A 21675-nucleotide genomic window follows, 5' to 3' on the forward strand; every position below is an offset into this window, starting at 1 on the left:
TTCTTACTATAGTAACCCATTTCTCGAAATAAATGTGCATGTATGTGCTCCTCAATTATTAAAATAATGTATGTTTATTATAAAATGCTGGACGTATGAGGAAGAGGAAAGCAACCTATAATTTCACCATCCAGAGATAGCATTAATAGAATGAACACCTATGTACAGACCTTAAAACTAGGATCCTACACTCCACTCTATTATTATTACTGGAATACTTGTCCTTGCTGATACATATTGTATAGTCTTCTGAATTCTCACTTTTCTGACTTTATCATCATTTATATGACTAGTTTCATACTCTAAGAGATTTAGGTTATTGTTTATTTTCCACTCATATTATAAAATGTGATAAAATTCTTTCCATGTAAATCATTATACTTATTTCTTATCATTGCTTTAGGATGTATTCCTAATGGTATTTCTGGGTCCAAAGATTTAAATATTTATTGCTTCAATCTATATTGACAACTGGCATCCATAAAGTTTGCAATAATTTACAGCTTTGTCATCAGTATAAAGATCCTGTTTTCCAGCTTCCTTCCTAACATGGAATATTGCCCTTTTAAATCACATTGGTTTGCAAGTAAAAATCATGTTATACTGCTGTTTTAATTAGCATCTTTTATTATTAAAACAATACAATATTTTTATGTGTTTGCTTTTGTTTGCTTTTTCTTATATGTATCTTCCATTCATACTTTCCCCACTTTTCTATTGTAGTGTTGACATTTTTCTCATTGACATATTGGAGTTAAATAAAGGAAGAATACAGATACATTGTATTGCGTGCATTTTAGACTTTGTATTCACCATCACACACATTCTGAGCATTCATTCTGGGACAAGTTACATAAACTAAGGATCAGAAAATAGACAATTGGTAGAGTCCATAGGCAAGTAACTGAGATAAAAATCTAAAGATTCTTTTATTTGGAAAAAATCCCTGTCCTTGAAATACACTTGAAAAATGAATGTGCAACCTGTTTTTACCCATCTTGTCCAGGATATTTTAAAGGACAAAATCACTTCATAATAAAAGTGATAATGTTAATAACAGTTAACATTTACTCTGAGTGTATATGTGAGGTACTGTACCAAGCACTTTGCCTCCTGAAAACGATCCAAGAAGCAGGCAGTCTTTCTATTCAAATTTTATAGACAAAGAAGCTTACCCTTATAAGGTAACATGATTTTTATGCTACTTACGCTATTTTATACTCATGCTCTTTTTGCTAGTTTTATAAGTTATCATGATTTTTATGCTACTCTATGTCAGATTTTAAAAAAAATTCCTTTATATCTGCATTTATTTTTCCATGTTTTTGCTACTATAGTAAGAAATATAATTGCTTTTGTTTCTTGACCAGACACCATACTATTTTTATTTATTAGTTCTGATAGTTGTTTTGTAGGTTTCTAAGGATTGTGTATATATAAAAGATAATCATCACTGAGAATAAACACAGTGTTACCTCTTCATTTTCTATTCTGTGTCTGGACCCTGTTTCTCTCATGTGGTCTGTGGATGAGCTCTGAAGTACTGATCAGGTCTGCATACTGACTCATTCAATCTGACCGAGAAGAAAAGGGTTTTGCCCAGCTCTTTACTTAGGACGAAAGGCAGAGTTAGCGCTTCACTCCAACATGACACTTCACTATATACTGCAGGCTTTCATGGGAATTTTAGACCCTCTGAGGACATGCGTGAAACACTCAGGTGACAGACAGTTGTGATGACGTTGAGGTGTTTGGGGTGATAGCCAATCCAGGTAAGGCTTTCCTGCTTTCAGATTTCGTGTTCCGGGCAACTCCATCCAACACACAAGGGTAACACACAGTTAAACGTCCAAGTTTTCCATGAAGGAGCCGTTAATTAAAAATTACAAAAATAAAAGAACTCAGAGTGTCTCATTTCTGGTTTTTTTTTTTTTCTTGTTTCTTTTTCTGTTTTGGGAACTGTCCTCCAAAGCGTGCTCAGCAGATGAGTTAAACATGGGCAGATTTTCACTAGAGGTGAAACTGGCCGAAATCGTCCTTTTGGAAGCCTCCCAAGAACAGAATCAAGAACACTTGGCATTTCAGGTCCATTAAGGGGTGAAATGTGATGAACTACAAATGTTTTCTGCTTTTCCGACACCAGGCCACTCTATGAAGTGGCAGTTGACTATAAAATAGGCTTTTAGTCTGAAATGGAATCTCACTATTTCTCCACCTCCTTTCATACAAATATTGTTTTAAAAACACCATCAGTGGATGAATATGTCTTCAACTATTTTACCTTTACTAGTATACACTTTACTGTAAAATTATAAGTTATGCAGCACATTCATACTCTGTCATATAGGATTTTTTCCCTATGATTTGAAAGCAGAATAGTAACTTTGAGACTTATGAAAAGGTAGAAGTACATTATCCCTGTTTTCTCCATGTTGTATAATGAATCACTTTAAAATTTATTACATTTCTTTCCAATTTGGATAAGTATTATTTTTCATTCTGTGTGTCTATGTGTGGATATACATGTAGGTACTTATATTTATGTTACATCTAAGCATAAATATTTATATGCTTAGGTTTTACATATTTTATTTTTTTGTTACATATTTTAGATTTTAATATTTACATGTATATCTGAGCATAAATATTTATATGCTTATATTTATGTTACATCTAAGCATAAATATATATTTTTTTCATAAATTTATTTATTTATTTATTTTTGGCTGTGTTGGGTCTTTGTTGCTGTGTGTGGGCTTTCTCTAGCTGTGGCCAGTGGGGGCTACTCTTCATTGCAGTGTGTGGGCGTCTCATTGCAGTGCCTTCTCTTGTTGCGGAGCACGGGCTCTAGGAGCATGGGCTTCAGTAGTTGTGGCACGTGGGCTCAGTAGATGTGGCTCGCAGGCTCAGTAGTTGTGGCTCGTGGGCTTAGTTGCTCCACAGCATGTGGGATCTTCCCAGACCAGGGCTTGAACCCATGTCCCCTGCATTGGCAGGCGGATTCTTAACCAGTGCACCACCAGGGAAGTCCCTAAGCATAAATATTTATATGCATATATCTATGAATATCTGGATTAAAAAATAAGAATCACTTATTGTGTTTAGGTTTGCTTATCTAGAGATTTTATGCATCTCAGATATAACAAATGTTTATTCAGCATCTACTGTGTCAATCACTCTCCTAGATTTGGGGGATATTTCAGTAAAACTTAGACCAAAATTCTGCCCTCATGAATTTTATATTCTGTCAGTTGCAGCTTTCTTGACTTATTGTTACTATATGGGGTAAAGCGAGTACATCTGTGGTTTTATACAGTATCAAAAATATTATTGAATGGGAAGAATTAATAATTGAGACTATTCTTTTCTGAGTTCTTGGTTCATTTGTATCAATTATTAAGTGTAATGTATTTTTATCTTGATCAATTCCATTTTGTTACATTGTGTAAGTGCAGTCTTTATTAAGAAGCACCCTATGGTATTTTGTATTCATATTTTATTTTTATGTAAGGCAGCTTGTAAGAATGTATAAACTACAGCAAGATAACATGTTAAAATTGATGATAAAACAAAAGTGGAGATACATAACGGGCATAAGTATATGACTAAGATGCATTCCTGTTAATGGGTTATACTCAGTGTCAGCGTTTTTCAACCACAGTTGCAGATTAGAATGATTTAGGCAGCTTAAAAATACAGATTCCAAGACCCTTTCATCCTTAAAGTCTGATTTGCTTGGTCCTGTGACGTGCGGACCTCGTACTGGAATGTGAGATTTTTAAGAATTTCACAAGTGGTTTGAATCTGTAGCCAAGGCAGGAGAAGAACTGCATTAGTTAGAACTAGATTTATCTTTCAGCTTCTGGGCAGATCAGACCACTTATTTAATAGTGTCTATAAGGTTAAACGCAAGCCAGTTGTTCAGGAGAAGTATGGTGCTTTGTGGTCCTAGAACTACATAGATTTTTCCTGGGAGATGCTCACAGGTTGATGTATTGTGACATAATGAACTTCATTCTTAGTAACATTTCCGTGAAAGATATAAAGATGAGATGCATCCGACTCTTATAACAACTCTTTTTCTAAAAGATAGATCAAGGTAAATAATTTTAATAAACTTAAGAAAAATATCTATTGAAGGGTATTAGTGAGATCTTCACTTTACATTATGGATTAGTTGATATTGGACTTTTAAAACTTGATGTTTTTTTCATTTTTAATGACATTTATTGTTTTCTTTCTAATTTTACAAGCAATATATGTTCATTGTAGATAGGTAGAAATACATAAAAGCACAAAGTAAAAATTAACAATCACCCATCATCCTCACCCCACCCACAGGGAAAACCATCATTAACATTTTGCATGCATTTCCTCCCAGTGTCTACATTCTTTTAATTGAAATAGTTGATTTACAATGTTGTGTTAGTTTCTGTAACAGCAAAGTGATTCAGTTACATATATATATATATTTTTTATATTCATTTCCATTATGGTTTATTACAGCATATTGAACATAGTTCCCTGTGCTATACAGTAGGACTTTGTTGTTTATCCATTCTTTATATAATAGTTTGCATCTGCCAATCCGAAACTCCCAATCCATCCCTTCACCACCCCCCTTCTTCATACATATTTTTTTTTAATTGAGATATAATAGAGCTACATCACTATGTTAGTTCCAGGTGCACAACATAGTAAACTTATAACAATTCTGATAGGTTATGCCATATTTGTGTCATTGCTATTAAATTTCCTCAACTATGTTGTATATTTTGTATATACTTTGTATATACTCTGTATAAAATAGAAACAAAAGAAAATTTAGAAAAAGTTCAAGCCTGTGGAAATGTATTGCACTAGAATTTACAGCAATATTACTTCTAGTTTATTTCTAGTAGACATTGATTAGATAGACTAATTCTTACTGCATTGACTCAGCTGTATTAAACGAAAGGACTCCCTTCATTAAATTAACAAGGGAAGCAACCTATAAAAGTAATTAGGGAGGAAAGAATGGTAAAATTAATCCCAATAAATGGTAAGAGAAGGGTTTATTTTAGTAATACTTGGACATTTTGCAATAGCGAGGATAATGTTTTATGTGTCATTGATCTTGGTAAAGGGCTGATACCAGTGGAAATTGAAAACGGTGAAGCACCAAACCCTGATCTATGTTTTAGCTGTAGTCTTAGAATTAGGGTTTATGAATCTAAACAGCAACGTTTTACTTTTTCCTGTATCTTTTGGTATGGCAGAAAAAGGATTCCCATCAAAACTGATTAAAAAGCTGGCATTATTTGGAAGTATGAAATGCTTAATGTTAAAATCACACACACACACAGAGCAGATTGTAAAAGTTTAATATTGTGACCTTCAGAAGAACATATTATACAAAACAGAAATCAACACCCTTCCTCAATGATGACCAGGGGATCAATTATCAGTGGCATTATGCCTGAAGGCAGGTCATTGATCATTTCTATTGCCACGGCTATGATTGCTGTTGCTGCGGTTATTGAACACTATTGAACCTGCTACCCAACCCTAATCATGAGCATCAGCTACCCCCTTGTCCCCAGTTTCCAATATTTCAGGAGAATAGGGGTTAGAAACCCAGGTTTGAAAGGTCACGAAACCCTAGTGGATTTTTTTTTTTTTTTTGATGCACAGTTTGCTGTAAAAGACACTGGGAAATAGTTCAATAAATATCTTCATATTTATCAAAGTAATGGTAGCTCAAATTCTAGGCTAAACATTATTTTTATTTCATGTGCAGCAAAAGTCTGCAGTAAAAGCCTATTGGTCCACCCTAAAAATTTTGAAGAACCAGGGCTGACCACTGAATGTTCAGTTACTTGGTGTCTTTAGTCTCTTGAGAGAAATGGTGAGTTGAACTCTTGGTACTGCTAATAAGGACCCAAAATATCAGGACTGAAATTTTCAGGAGGAAGAAACAAGTCTGATCTGTTCTCCAAGGAGAAAATCTAAGTTGTGAGGGACAATTCCTTGATATTGAAATGTAAAAGAAAAACAAACCCAAAACAAAACAACTTTCTTTTGGGTTACCTTTTTTACTTTACTTTTATTTTAAGTAATACAGAATGGTTTTATGTGTGACAGTGTCTAGGGACACTTGAATAAACTTGAACCCAGTTCTGCATGAGGGGTTCAGAAGAAATGAAAGATCCAGACTATTTACTGGCAACCTGGTAAGGAAATATATCAGGTTGCCAGTAAATAGTAAACTATTTGTTTGTTTATTTATTTATTTATTTATAAAACAAAACTCAGTGTAGGGCAATGAGCACAGCATCAGCAAACATACAAGCAATGAGTAAAGACAGATACCTAAGGCAAGAGTGGCAGAAGTGATGGCAAAAAATCCAATCAATTTAAGACATTAACGTACTAACAAATATGAAGCCCTGGGAAAAACAGCAGGAAAATTTAAAAAATCACTAAAAATGGTGTGTTCTTTTCTTTTCTCTGGAAAAATAAAGGGGCCATGAGGTACTTGATGCTCCAGTGTGTTGATGTATAGGTCTCAGAATTCAAGACACCTTCCTGGTTACCACTCATCATGGTCCTGGTCCTCCCTCAGTGTGGACTCTGGCTCATCTGATGGAGAGCCTCATAGGACTACAGTCAAGGCATCACCTGGAGCTGTGGTCTCATCTGAGGCTGGACTGTGGGAGAGTCTGCTTCTAAACTCAGTGGTTGTTGTCACATTCAGATCAGTGTAGGTGTCACAGTGAGGGCTTCCCTCACACTTGCGTCTCCGCCATGATCAGGAGAACACGTCCAAAGTAGCCTGATAGAGGGTGAAGGACATGGGGTGCAGACACACCCCCAACCCTATCCCAGAGCCCGCCAACTGCCCGACATGTAGTGAGCCCCTCTAAGAAAACAGGCCCCCTGAGGCCAGTCTAAACCACAAATCCACAAAGCCATAAGCTAAATAAAAGCTTATATGTTGAGGTGGTTTTTTAATGCAACCCCTTTTGTAGTAGATAACTGCTGCACTTTAATCTCTCTCAACATTTCACCTTGAAGGAAATCTCATTTATGTTAAGAAGTTATTAGTGCTATTGAGGGGTGTGTGTATGTGTGTGATTATCTGGTTGCAAACCTTAGTAATTCACATTATGGGTTTTAATTTTTTTCCTTTGGTAGCTCAGCAGTCAATTTCTCTGGTAAAGAAGCCAATGCTGCTTCAAGATCTCAGATGTCAGATATGACTTGCAGAGGATATTATATATAAATGGTTGGATCCCGGTAAAATTTCCTAGATGTTAGTATGATTTGTTTTTCCCACCAAATTCCAGATTTTTAAAATTAAGTTGCCTCTAATTTGTGCAATGAAATGTCGTTTACCCTACAGAAGAGTTTTAATAATATGGCACTTCACACACGTATTTATCACGGTCAAGACATTTGTTTTGAAATATGAAATCTATCCACCTGTTGCCTCTCAAGTTTTTGAAAAAAAAAAAAGACTCTAAGAATTAATTTCCACTTTATATGTTCAATTCATATCCAGCAAATGTTACCACATTCCTAAATATAATCTTTCTTTCATTTTAGTATCAATGGACTCAGCTAGTATCTTCCAGGTGTAAATCATCTTCAGCCCTTAGACAAGGCTCTTAATGCACAAGTTAAGAACAATGTCAAATATTAAATGGCAATCAATTAACTTCTAGTTAGATTTCTGCTTTTAGCACCTACTCTCTCTGAAATTTTTTAACTGAAAATGTGCCTATTTTTGTTTTTTTCCTTTAGCATTTATTTTTAAAGCCTGCTAGTGACATTCCAAATGATATTTTTCTACAGATATTTTTATTATAGAAAGTGTGATAGGAATTTTGAGACAACACATGCCTTCTCTGAGCAGCCATTGACCATGCTAGAATCCTGAATGGTATTACATGATGGGGAAGAATTCCAAAAGTAACCCCAAGGAATGTATGACACTCATGAATAATCTTATTCTTGAGCTAATTTCATGATCTGAGCTTTGCTCAAAAATTGAAAATAAAGCTGCAGAATAAAACTATAATTTGCTTCAGTGGATTAAATTGTATGTCAATTTAAATTTTATTTTTTCTACTACATTGAGATATAATTCACTTGCAGTAAACTACACATACTTAAATTGTACAATTTGAAAAATTTTGACCCAGGTATGCATTGTGAAACTGTAGTCATAATTAAGATACCAAACATTTTCATCTCAAAAGTTTTTTTCGGGCTTCCCTGGTGGTGCAGCGGTTGAGAATCCGCCTGCCAATGCAGGGGACACGGGTTCGAGCCCTGGTCTGGGAAGATCCCACATGCCGCGGAGCAACTGGGCCCGTGAACCACAACTACTGAACCTGCGTGTCTGGAGCCTGTGCTCCGCAACAAGAGAGGCCGCGATAGTGAGAGGCCCACGCACCGCAATGAAGAGTGGCCCCCGCTCGCCGCAACTAGAGAAAGCCCTCGCACAGAAACGAAGACCCAACACAGCCAAAAATAAATAAATAAATTTATTAAAAAAAAAAAAAAAAAGTTTTTTTCATGCCCCTGCCCCATCCTTCCCCTCACCCCCCATCCCGGTCCCAGCAGCCGATGATCTATTCTCTGTCAGGATGGATTAGTTGCGTTTCCTAGAATCTCATACTAATGGAATTGTAGAGCAGCTATGAGATTTTGCCTTTCTTCCACTCGGAATAATTATTCTGAGATCCATCCAAGTTTCATGTATTAGGAGGTTGTTGCTTTTTATTGCTGAGTAGTTTTCAATGGAATAAGTATACTGTATTTTGTTCACCTATAATCTTATTTGGGATGTCTCCAGTGTTTGGCTATTACAAATAAAGCTGCTGTGAACACTCAGGTGTAAGTCTTTTATGGACATATATTTCTTTCTCTCTTGGGTAAATACTTAGTAGTAGAAGGGCTGCTTCTTATGGTAAGTGTGTGTTTAAAGTGTTTAAAAACATGTCAAACTGTTTCCAAAGCAGTTTTATCATTCTCACTCACAGTGTATGAGACACCCAGGGATTCTATATCCTCCTGTGAATCTTTTCAGCCACTGTAGAATGTGTGCAGTGGTATCTTTTTTGTGTGCTTTTTTCTTTTTTGGAGGAAGGTGAGATTTGTATATCTTACCGTGTGAAGGACCCGTGCAATCTTTTACCCAGTTTATTGGGTCATTTTTTTCCTATTAATGAGTTGTAAGAATTTTTTATATAACCTGAAGACTAGTCCTGTGTCTGATATATGTATTGCAAATATTTTCTCTCAATTTGTGCATTCCCCTTTGATTTTCTTGTGTGATTTTCATAATTCTTAGGAAGAAAAATAGTTTTAGTTTTAATGAAGTCCCAAGTTATCAGTCATTTTTCTTTTAAGATTCATGGGTGTGTGTGTGTGTGTGTGTGTGTGCGTGCTTACCCAAGATCATAAGGTATTTAAATAAATTTGTTTTTACCTTTTGTACTAGATATTATAGTTTCAGGTTTTATATTATCACCTATGATCCATTTCAAGTGTTTTAGTGTATGGCATGAGTGAAGAGTCTATGTCTAATTTTCTGTTATCATTTGTTGAGATGACTTTGCACTTCTCATTGAATTATCTGGTATCTTTGTCATTTACTATGTATGTGTAGGTCAACCAGTAGTTCTAAACCAGTAGTTCTGAACTGGGGGGTGATTTTGCCTCTCAAGGAATATTTGACAATGTCTGGACATTTTAGGCTGCCACAACTCAGGGGTGCTCCCAGCATCTAGTGCATGGAGGCCAGGGGTGTGGCTGAACATTCTACAATGTACACCACAGCCCTCACAGCAAACAGTTATCTGTCCCCAAATATCAATAGAGCCAAAGTCGACAAACTATTGTCTCAGCTTTCTCTTCAGTTCCATAGATCTACTTTTTCACCAATATCATGCAGTCTTGTTGACTTGGGATTTAGAATAAATCCTGAAATCAGATGGGGTAAATCCTCTGACTTTGTTCTGTTTTTAAAAAACCACTTTGGTTCTTCTAGCTTCTTTGTATTTCCATATAAATTTTAGTTACAACTTGTCAATTATTACAAAATTCATGCTGAATTTTATTTAATTGCACAGAATGTGTAGATATGTTCTGGAGGGAACCAACATCTAGAATATTGAAGTTTCACATCCAGGAACATGCTATACTTTTGGCTCTCTTTAATTTCCCTCTGCAACTTTTTAAAATTAATTAATTAATTAATTAATTAATTAATTAATTTTCTTATAGTTTTCAGTGTAGAGTTCTTGGAAATTACTTGTTAGATTTATTCTTAAGTATTTTAGGTTTCTTGCTCTATTTTTTAAAAAAAATCTTGAATGAATTGTTAAAGTTATAGATGAACATTAAGGATGGGCACATAGGTACTCCATAGATGTCAGTGTGTTTAACAGAAGAAGTGTTTGCACTGGTTTCTGGTAACTCGCTTGCTTTCTGTGTATCTTAAATTCCCAATTCCACATCTTTGGCTTGTGGAGAAAGGCTCTCTCTTGCTGCATTTTCTCCCGTTGATGTTTTTCTAGCTGTTTTCCAGGTACTGTTTGTTCTTTCAGCTGTTCAATTGCCTATGTCTTCTTCTTTAGGTTTTGGGTCTGTTTGTCTGTCTCAGGGTCTCTGGAAGGTGACTGAGAGGCTGTCTTTCATGGTGGCTTTGCTAGGTGGGAGTGGAGTCAAATCTGGACTCTTGTCACCTCTTGCTCTCTGCTGTCTCAGCCTCATGCATCCTTTAATTATTAAAGGCTGTTTTTGTTGGTGACTTTTCATTTCCAGGTGGTGGTTTCTTATTCTGGGTTGGTTCTTCCTCATGCAGTTCAGAATCTGTGATTGGTTCATTTCTTAAAACTTACAAGCTGTTGCAAGTTTATATTCTTCACTTAGAACTGCTTGGTAAATTACTGTCTTTCCTGTAAATATTACATCCAAAAATGGCTACCAAGAAACCTGTCGTATTTCTGCATTTGGAGGTATATCCTAATTGTGCAAGATAGAGCCGAGTTAATGCCAAATCTTGTATCCAGTGTTAACACATTATCCAAGAGGACAGGTGATCGTTAAAATGTGCTCACCACCTGGGCACCAAGGAAAATATTTAGAATCAGAGGAGATGGGTTTAAAAATGAGTTTGTAGTTTGCAATATCCTACACTTCCTTCATCTCCTCAGATTGCCAAGTTCAGATGCTACTAACATGTGTCCACAAGGGCTGTCGCAGTCTGCCTTAGGACGACCAGTCCCAACTTAAATGCAGAATCACATTTGGCAGGCATGACACGGCAAATAGCACAAATTCCAAACTGCATCATAAATGGAGCCGTTTTTGGGTAATTGCACTAAAGCAATTTCTCTACTTGCTGCAATGTAATGCAGAGTTTTCCCCACAATAGGAAGTTCCTGTCTTGTCAACATCTGTACCAGCTGTTACAACACAGCAGTGGTTTTCTATTCCTTAGCATTGTAATCTTCTCAGCCTTAAGGAAACTTTTGTTGACTAAAGCTGCATTAGGTGCACCCAAGTTGAGGTACTGATCTAATCTACAAAATGAAAATATGCCCTTACTCCCCAGGACATGGACAGCCACCTTGCATAGTTAAGGTCCAGGTGATAACACAAAATAATTGTTTGCAAATTTAATTTATTTGCAATCACATTAAAATCGTTGTTGTCAAAGAAGGGAACTTCACTGTTAACATTTCAATAGTTTCAATAGTTTCATCTTCTGACCAGGATGGATGCCGATTTTGCATTGTTTTTCTGAATGAAGACTTCAAACATGCTCTGGTCTTTACATGACAAAGTTGGAGCTTGGGTATCCCAGCTGTGCTCTAAGCTGGTTTTAAAATACAGAGAAAGTATGTAGCATTATGTTAGGGTCAAAGAAAATAACAAGACTAGAGAAGAATCTTTATTGTATATTTTTGCTGTCTTTCGGATGGCTCCTGACTCATGAAGCAGTTTGACAAACAAATCTATTTTTATGTATTTTTTAATTAAATTAAAAAATTATTTTCATTTTGAAGTGACTGGAGACTCACAGTCAGTTGTAAGAAATAATATGAAGAGAACCCGGGTATCTTTTACCCAGCTTTCTACAATGTAAATCTACCTGTAAATCTTTCTACAATGTAATCTACCTGTATTATCTACAATGATAATCTACCTGTAAGCTATAGCAAAGTATCAACGTCAGGATGTTTACACTGATACAGTCAAGATACAGACCATCTCCATCACATGACTTCCTGCCTTCCCACAGCCCTCTTGTTCTCTGCTTCTATAATTTAGTCATTTCAACAATGTTATGCAAGTGGAATCATACAGAATATAACTTAGGGGGATTGCCTTTTTTTTTTCATTCAGCATAATTCAGATAAGGATTCATCCAAGTTGTATCAATAGCTTGTTTTTTCATTGACTATACTCTATGGTATGGATGTGTCACAATTTAACCATTCATCCATTGAAAGACATTTGGTCTGCTTCCAATTTTTGGCTATTAAGCATAAAGTGTCTATAAATATTTATGTAGATGATATTGTGTGAACATAAGTTTTCATTTCTTTGCCATCAATGTCTAGGAGTACAATTACAAGTTTGTATGGTAGCCACATACTTAGTTTTTTAAGAAACTACAAAACTGTTTCCAGAGTGGTTGTACCATTTTACTTGTTATTTATCGTGTTGTTGTAGGAATAAGAGAGGAGAAGGTTTCTGACAACTTAATGACTGATGGGTTCCTTCAGGAAGTTGGGAGACCCAAAAGGAGACACGGGTTTGGTGAGATTAAAATCACGGTTTTAGAAACAGACTTACAGACATAGAAAACAGACTTGTGGTTGCCAAGGGGGTGGGTGTGGGGGAGGGATAGAGTGGGAGTTTGGGATGAGCAGATGCAAACTATTATATACAGGATGGATAAACAACAAGGTCCTACTGTATAGCACAGGGAACTATAGTCAATATCCTGTGATAAACCATCATGGAAAAGGATATGAAAAAGAACTTATATATATATATATCCGAGACACGCTGCTGTACAGAAGAAACTAACACAACATTGTAAATCAACTATGCTTCAGTAAAATAGATTTAAAATTTTTAAAAAAAATAAATTAAAAAAAATGACAGTTTTGTTTTGAACGTGATGAGTTTGAGATGCCTGCGATGGAAACCCTAGTGGAGCTGGCCTGCCAGCATTTGGGTGAACATCCACTGCTCAGCAGTGAGACTGGCAGAAGATGCAGATTGGAGATGTGTGGTCTGGAAGCCAGGAGAGGACACCAGAGTTGAGTGATAAGAATAGAAGGATGTAAAAGAACCCTGAAAATTAGAAGTTCCAGGGGAGTAAGAAACTGAGAAATAGTCCCTGATGTGAATTTCAGACAAACTTAGGAAATACAGTAGGTGCCCATGTCCAGGAAGCCAAAATAGACCCTGGTTTTAGGACACGCTATAGGTGGACCACTTCGGTGCTTTCAGTTTCGATGGACTGGTGATGACAGAAGCCATGTTTAAAATTGAACATGGCCAAGACAGTGTAGACTGATCTTTGATCCAAGCGGAAATCCATTCTGGAGAGGCAAAAATGCCTGCTTCCAATGGAGCAGACTTCCTCCCTAAATGTCATATTGTCCTTGGTCAGAATGACTGGAGAGACAAGCTTAAGGGTTTCCCCCAGAGTAGGAGGGAATCAACAAAAGCTGGTTGCTTGTAGATGAAGTCCTTGTCTCTTAACCTTCATGATTTGATTCTTTAAAATTTTGCCAAAGCCATCACAGTGACTTAAAATGAGGGTAAATTTTCTTTCAAGGAGAATGTTAGGTTTAGGTATGTTGATGGAAATAATCAATAAACAATCTATAATAGGAATAGAAAAGAGTTTTATTCTTGCCAAACTGAGGACGTTAGCCTAGGAGACACAGATCCAAGAAGCACTTGAATCGTGTTCCCCAGACTACAAAATAAGTGAGGCTTATAAAGGCAAAAACCACAGAGTTACGTAAGTTGCTTGTCAAGAATTATAATTGGAGCCGGCAAGCAGTAAAGGTGCTTGTTAAGCAAGGATTGGTTGGGGTCTGAAATGGTTGCATAGTTACAAGGGGAGACCTTGAGACCATAAGGTTGCAGCTGGCAGCTGTTCATAGATACTGTTTTGAGAATGGCTGGTGGTGTCCTTCAGTCTGACACAGGTCAGAAAACTCAAGTTCAAAGGGATGCAGGAACATGTCTGAAATTATGGCCACCCGGCTCCATTTTGAATGCCTGAACCACAGTTACTCCATTTTGATTTTAAAATGCATTCTTTTCCTTAATGGTTATAGTAGATGTACGATGCATGTTTGACAGGCTGTAAGAGTCTGTTCTGATTAGCTTAAAGTTCAAGCCAAATCGTGTATAAGCCAGAATGACTTTCCCATACCTCAGTATGTGAAAAATTCTCCCATCAGGCATTAATAATGTTGAATCATCACATTAAATAATAAAGAAATGATAATTTACTGATCAAAATCTAAGGAACTAATACTGGGCAACTGTTGAAATACATCACTTAAAATTGCTCATAGATCACTTTATCAGGAATCTCTAAAAGCTGTAATGACAATATACATCAGCTTTTAATGTTTCAATAATTTTTAGATACTCCCTTTATTTACATTGACTTTTGTTTCTTTTCTAAAATTATCTGTGAAATATTCAATAAAATAATGTTTATGATCAATATAATGGTATCCCCTTAATTCTGAAAGGATTCTATGGGTTTTTTATAGAATGTCTTATAAAATAAATGACAAGATAATTGTTTGATTAGCCCATGGATGGTAATGACAGGGAAAATGAGGTTGACATTAAAAAATACCATTAAAATGTGTTTGGCAGTAGGATCTAGAAAACAAATGAGTTAGAACAGCAAAAGAATAGTATCTAATTAACCCTAAAAACAAGAGGAAGACTGATGTTTTTCCCTAGACTATAAACTAAAAAACCACTTGCTTTTAAACCCATCAGGAAGCACCTCCCTCCCCTACTTGACTGATAATAAGCCACAGACTATCTCAAATCTTGGTACTTACAAGGCTTTTATAGCAAATGAGAAAATAGTAAAGTTAATGCCCCTTAACAGGAATTTCATTTGCACCAGTTTCATTCTGAGTATGACAAATCCATTCAATACACCCGATCTTTACACAAAAATGATTTAAAATGGATGATTACATGGGTACAGTAATTGAAATTTCCCCCTTGGCTATGCGAAAATCATGTCTTTAGCATTAAGGACTCCTTAAAACAACTGAATTTCAATAGAAGAATGACCTCAGAGGTTGGAGGTTAATTTCTCACGTAATTTCTCCATTTTCTCCTGCTCCTGCTTGTCATTTAGAGTCTCTGTAATCCAGTTTCTTTCATTTCTTCCCCTGATGCCTCTAACTGTACCACTTTCCCACTGGAATATAGGCTTGTCCTTTCTGCCTTAAAGGACACGTTATTCCACTTCTAAGTAGGTTAACTTTGCCACATAAATTTTTTTAGTTAGCGTGTGCCATATGCACTTGATGCTAAAATATGTACTGGGGAGTTTGTCTTTACTTTTAAAAGTGTGGGGTTTCTGGCTTCACTCTTTGATCTTTATAAAGCCATATGGTTTTTCTGACCTTGGATAATGTAAAAGATATTTGGCAGTTGAGGATGTGCAAAGGCTGTTGAAAATCCATAGAGAAGTAACAGAACACTCTTAACAGAGGACGTAACATCACCTTCACCACCTAAAGCTTCTATATCTTTGTTCTTTTGGATGTATCAGACAGGAGACTTGAATTGCTATCAACAAAATTGAATATCAAATTCATTGCTTATGAGACTGAAATATTCTTCCCACTGTTAGAATTGTCCCCTGGCAGATTATCCATGTGTATGTCAAATGTACAACCAAACCAGTATAATTTAGTGAGTCCAGCATCCTAAGATCTCCTTCCCTGACTAGGCAAATAGGATTCAGTTCAGTACGCTGAAAGTTCTCTGTTTAATTAAAATGTTAGGGTACTTGATTTCAAGGAGGTTAGGAAACCCAATCCAAACTTTTATGAGTTTTTATCTAATTTTAAGTTCTATTTTACTTTAGTCATAGCTTCTGTCATGTTTAGTACAGGTAACTGCAAAATAAATTTTTAACATTGTAAGAAAGTAAGTAGCTTTATTCAAATATCAAGTATAAAAAAAATCAGCTTGTGTAACTGTATAACTTGTCTATGTAATTTGACTGAAGGTGATGGAGGGCATCCAACTTAGAGTATTTTATGTTTTATTTTTTCTGTTCTCTGGCCGGATAACAATTCTATCTTTTCTATCCAGTGAAATGAGATATTTATGTGACAAATTTTAGTATATTCCATGCATTTTATTCTATCCATGTTTATGCCCAATACCATTCCAACAGCGAGGCAATTTGAAAATGAGCCATGATATAGTCTTCTGAGTAAAATTACACAAATGTTATATGAATTTGAGAGTCATTTCACTAGCAGGAATATAAGAAGTTTCCTAATTTCCAAGGCACACAATAAGCTTATTAGATAGAGAAAGAAGTTATTACAAATGTGCTTTTCTCTTCATTTAAAATTGATTCTCAAAGCTGCAAGGGCAGGTAGAAGAGCCAAATCCCCACATTAGTGTGTTCATTGAGGGACATTGTTTTCAGAGCACAATAAAATATTTTAAGAATGTGATTCCATGAATTACAGGTCTCAGGTCAAAAATAGATGCCATGCACTTTTACATAAGCTTGCTATATAATCATTCATCAATAATATATCCTTAATATTTCCTCTATGCCTTCATGACTTTTCAGAACGAATACACGGTTGACATGAATTTTAAGGCTCGTGTGAGTATCGTGAATGCCTGGCAGTGTTACAACACCACAAATTGTGTTATTTCCATCACACAATAACCAACATTTTTCATACTTTCGTAAATAAGGGAGCCAATGGGTTGCAGGCATTTTGTCGTTAGAAGATAGCTATGTAACTCTAAGAAATTGTTTTTAATATTATTGTGACATATTAGTTCTAAATAATTTAGAAGCAATTTGGATTTTAAGCATGTTGTCTAGGAGGGCTCAAAGGACAGTGCCTTTTAAAGAACTCAGTATAGTTAACTAACATCAGTAACCAAGAATTTTAGGAATAACTGCTCTAAGGTTCTGCGTGTAGTTTTCAAGGAAACACCCATGAGAACATGCACATTGACACGGCTTTAAATCCACGGCCTCCAACTTTGGTTAGAATGAAAATACTCTACTGTCATGTCCTTGGTTCTCAGTTGGAAAGGGGTTACTCGTCCATTTTAGCAGAGAATGGCTCTGCAGTAAACTGCTGTCCGTGGGCTAACGCACCTGTGAAAGCTGTTTCAGAAAGTGACAGCAGGAAGCTAAGTGGAAAGAACCAGAAACTCCAGAAATAATCAGGTGGGCACAACAATTCCTGTTCCAACTGCGCCCGCCCACAAGCTGGGAGGCTTATAAATCCTGCAAGAGAGGCGGTCAAGAAGATGATGGAATTTTCCATCACTGTGGAATCTGCTGGAAATTCAATCTGACTTTTATAATTTCTAAGTCTTATCTCAAGATCAAATTTTAAACCTGCCAACCCAACCACCAGAATCCTCCTATTGAAAAAAATGTCATATTATGGATATCCTCAACCAACTGATTTATGATTCTGCCAATTCAGCAAAAGAAATGTGTTCAGTTTTATCAAATTGCAAGATTCTTTGAAGCCCTGATTTCTGCATACTTTCTACATCTCTAATTTCTTTATACTCAAAAGAATGTCCTTATCAATAGATTAAGTTAGGAGGTTACATCTTAATATTCCAGCTGCTCTGTACAATAAGGTTAATATATGACGTTCTTCACTTTTTTCTTTCCCCACTGGAAAAATAATGGCTAACAATTTGCCTTGAACTGCAAATCTGTTCTTTTGTCCATATGAGGCTATTTCTGGAACTTTTGTTGTAAAAAATGAGAAAGTCTAGGGTGGAAGTTACAAATTTCTAGTAAGTCACTGGTTCCAAAATATGAGTTAGTTCTTCTCACAATTAATCCTACAAACCAATATGACACAGTTGTTCATAGTCTGTGTTAGGTATGGCATGGAAAAAAAATGTTTTTAATCACCAGCCATAGATTCTGCTCTTCCAGTAACAGAATTGACAAGTAATTTTTATAAACACTTAGGAAAATATCTTTCTTGTATCACATATATAAAATATAAGATCTCACTATAATATACTAATATTCTAAGAAATTGTTATGAAGACTAGCCAATACATTTTGTTGTCATTGAAATGACAGCAAAACAAACTTGGCATTCAGCATGTTAAAATGTCACTTTTTAAAAAATTCAAAATCAGAATTAATTGGTGTTGAGCCTTGTCGGTTGCTCTTGAGTAAATTATTCCAAGATCTATGTACTTCTTTCCCACAGGCTTTCTATAAAAAGAAAGAAAGAAATGTACAATATGTAGCATCTCTTTGTTAAGAGATTGTATAAGCTTCTGTTCTATGTTTCCATTAGAGAACAGTGAAAAATACAATCTCTTGGTGCCTCATTAAGTTAAGAGAGTTTTAGGTGGATGTCATATTTGCACTTTCCTCAGATTAACTGAGAGGGTTGTGAATGGAGAATTGTAAATAATCGGTGTGATTAGTAGGGTCTGCTGGCCCTTCACCAGCACCCACCTCTCAAGAGCGGTCGTCTGGTCTTCTCCATAAAACTGAACTGTGGGTTGTGGATAATTCCCTGTGCCCACCTGCTTGATTGATGGGCAGACCAGTTTTGTGGTGGGGGCAGGAGACTCTCTCCTGAGCTGGGGAGTCCCTAAAACTAAAAGTCCCTAAAACTGCCTTGTAAAGACACCATTTATCAAGTCCTTGAAGTGAGTCTCCATCTCTTGGTGCCCTGAAATATCCATCTCATAGAAACTCTCAGTCAATTGGTGAGGAAGATTCCTCATTTTGCCAAATCCTAAAAGAGTGGACCTATAAATTCATTTCAAGTTTTGTACTATTATTAGCTATGGCTTAAGTGATTTAACATTATTATAAAGAATGACTGATTGGCTAAGTAGATGAAGAACATTCTAAGGGCGATGTAGAGAGCATCTCCTAGGTAGCTACACCTGACACACAAATACAGCTTTTATCATCATCTCCTTTCCTAAATTTTTTTGCTTTTATCACCTTAAGTAGCATTTGCTCACTCTATAGATAACCAAACACCAAACATCATTATGATCTTTGAGCCTTAGATATTAAAAGGGCAAAAATATTGATACTGGGGATATTTAAAGAAGTATGGTTTGTTCAGAGAAAATTATTTGAAATATAAATTTCCTTCTAAAATCTACATTTATAAACATTTGTAATCATATTTTTAGCTAATTTCATCCAGGCGCAACTGTACTCACTCATTATTACCATTTGGCACTCTGAAAGTTGGTGGATTTATTTATTTCTATCAATAATTACTATTCATGTGTGTATTCATTGTGAAATTCATTCTAATGGGATTCACTAGTTTATGTAGGATGCTCTCAACTCTTCAGGCAAGAACTTAGCAGTCATTTCATTTCCTACTTTTAAAAATGAAATTCATGTGCAGTTAATAACGCGTTTAGTACAGTATATGAAAGAGATGAGAAATTTTGCGGTCCTTCGAAAAATAGGAAGTCACTTTTAAAGAATGGGTTAATGCGTGGTCAGAAATAACATACTTATCCAGCTTTAAATTCTATTCGAAACCCACAAAACCTGGAACTTCAACATGAAATAATGGTTTTATTGCTTTGCTTCAATCATTTTTCCCTTTTCTCCAATAATTTTTTTTTAATTCACTGATTTATAGAAAACAACTCCAGATCTGTAAGCCTGAGGAGGTAATTTTAGAATGAGCTAAAGAGAAAATTTGAATTACTCATTTTCTTTTTCACTTGTTATTGTTCTTTGGGAAACAAACGCAGTGCAGGGACATTCGGGATCATCTAGTCCTATTTGCTGTAGAGGTGAGCACACCTGTGCCCAGAGAGACAAAGCCAATCACCCAAAATACACCAGATACTTAGCAAAGTTGAGCGGATAATCAGGTCTTCGAGTCTAGTGGACGGAGGGTCTGCATCCCAGCCAGGGGGCCCCATCTTTTCCCAGATGTAATATAACTTATTCTTATGCTTCTTTAATTTGAAAACAAACAACGCTGCTGGGCTTTTCTCTCTATGTAAATGCAAATTTTAAAAGGCACATTTCTCTGTTAATAAAAGACCTTCATTTGTCTTTAAAACCTCTGAGTTAGAAAATTTAACAAATAGGCAGAACTTGTGTTTGGCATGCTTGTGGCTCCCTGGCCTGGTTGCTGATCCCTTCGCAGTGATGCTTATTCTCATACTCTCTGCAATCTAAGGACAGTCGCTCAGAAGCACAACATAAGGTGTATCCCTCTCAAGGACATGTGGGATTCTGAAGACGCAGTCTCTTGAAGGAATGCCTTATAGTGATGGAATGTCAGATAGTCATGTGTATAATTTTAGATGAAGAATCCGCCTGTAGCTTCTTCCATCAGGCCACATCTATTTACGCATGTGTTTATTTATATCCCATCTTATTTCCAAAGGGATGTGTGGCCATACAACACCCCACAGGAGGCCAAGTTTCTGCCCAAGTTTAGGCAAGCCTTCTGCAATATTTAGAGACTCTAAGTGCATCATTAATTCTGACATCTAGATATTTTTAGTCATTAAGTACTACCAAGAGCTGCAGGACAGTCCCTAAGGTATAAATACAGAGAAAAAGATGAATAAGTTATGAAAATCACAAGCAAAAAAAATAGAGTTTAAAAAAAACTACAAAGAAAACAAGAAAAGTGGCTAAGTATCCAAATAGCCATATTTTTTAAAAAATGAAAAGTTTCGCTTATACTAAAATCAATTCAAAGCCACATCTTCCAAGTCTAATAAGCTCCTTTATACTAATAAGTACCAACATTTTGTCTCTCTTAGCAAAATGTTAATGCAATGCAAATGGTATTTCTCAATCTTAAATAAATGTACTCCACTTGACTATAAATTAATAGAAATAGATCCAATTATAAGACTTTAAAATATTCCTCTTTTAAAAAAACAACTGCTAAATTATATAAATATTAAAATCTAGAAAGAAAACAGAATACATTATTGGGTCAATAACTTGCCATAAACTTCTCAAATTAATTATTAATTTCCTACAATCAACTAATTTATTTTGATCTACTAAAACATAAAGGATTCCACATAATTTATTGTTAATTACATCAATTTCATCTGTAATGCTGTATATTTTCCATTGAGCTTTCATTAGAGCTATTTATATGTGTACTGTTATAAACATAGTATGTATTAGGTTTCTTCTAGAACTGCAGTCATCAAGGAGAAAAGAGTAATCAGAAGTGAAGTAGAATAAGAATGGTGTAATTCAACAGAGTGCTAGAAATGGCAATCGGAAATAGTTGTTTGGAAATTAGTTCACCTTCCCTCTGGCCAGTGTTTTCTCACACAGAGTCACGGGCCCTAGTGTTCTCACGAATTGCCTGCAACAGGGCATCTCAA

General features: G+C 35.8%; 1 pseudogene; it reads right to left on the bottom strand.

The window, feature by feature from the left end:
* Nucleotides 1-10488: 10488 nt before the first annotated feature.
* Nucleotides 10489-17038, bottom strand: LOC132360054 (eukaryotic translation initiation factor 2A-like; annotated as a pseudogene).
* Between the last annotated feature and the right edge of the window lie 4637 nt (nucleotides 17039-21675).

Source organism: Balaenoptera ricei, chromosome 2 (genome assembly GCF_028023285.1).
Source record: "Balaenoptera ricei isolate mBalRic1 chromosome 2, mBalRic1.hap2, whole genome shotgun sequence".
NCBI lineage: Eukaryota > Metazoa > Chordata > Mammalia > Artiodactyla > Balaenopteridae > Balaenoptera > Balaenoptera ricei.